Genomic DNA, 991 nt, shown 5'->3' on the forward strand with positions numbered 1-991 from the left:
AATAGAATAGAATAGAATAGAATAGAATAGAATAGAATAGAATAGAAGTGCCTGCTTTACAAGAGAGTATTCTATCACCAAATATTTTATTTCAATTACATACATTTGTAGGTGTGTGTGCACCCAGCTGCAAGGCAAAATGAATTTCTTGCTGTGAGTCTCTGTAAAAAAAGTTTGAAAAACACTGCTCGAGCTGTAACAGGATATGAGGTTTGGCCAATTAGTTTCTGTGGAACGCCCTGTGAATAGATGTTTTGCAAAAATAAAATTGATGCTAGAAAATTGTTCTTCTACAATATAACTTAATTACATTGTTGAGAACACAAACATATAAATGCATGTACACAATTGAAAGTGACATTATACCATAAGAAATGAGGTATTTTTGCAGAGAATGTATACAAATTGCCCGAGATCGCTGGCTGTGTGACACGAGGAATTGCCAGGGGCACTAACCAGTACATTAATGTGCACCATAGAGACGATGACCACAGGTTAGGTGATGTATCTTTTCAACACGTTTGGACATGTCTCAGTGTTTATCACTCATCAAACATTTATACCTTCAAGAATGACTGTTGGTTCCATCAGTACCTTATCATTTTTAAAATCTTCTGTGAGCAGGTGAGTTTGGGAAATTCTCTCATCCTTGTTTTACACCAGGAAGTACTGAAGTGCCTCGTTTTTAGGGGAGATGATTGGGAATCTGCGCAGTGATGTGTCTTGCTGAAAACTGACGAGAACGGCAGGCCTGTGTTGAGAACCCACCACACGTCTGTTACTTAAGTGAGCACTTTATGCACATGACCCAATTTAATTCTCACAAGAACCCCACAAGACAGGTAATATTTTCTGTAGGTCACAGAGGTGGAAAAATTAGACCTGGGGAGGTTAAGTGATCAAAATAAAACATTGTTCCACGTTGCACAATTAATAAATGGTGGACAGGGACTCAAGCCAATGACGGGGGCGGGGGGGGGGGAGACAGGGC

Source organism: Herpailurus yagouaroundi, unplaced genomic scaffold (genome assembly GCF_014898765.1).
Source record: "Herpailurus yagouaroundi ecotype Mexico unplaced genomic scaffold, PumYag 186, whole genome shotgun sequence".
In the NCBI taxonomy this organism is placed as follows: domain Eukaryota; kingdom Metazoa; phylum Chordata; class Mammalia; order Carnivora; family Felidae; genus Herpailurus; species Herpailurus yagouaroundi.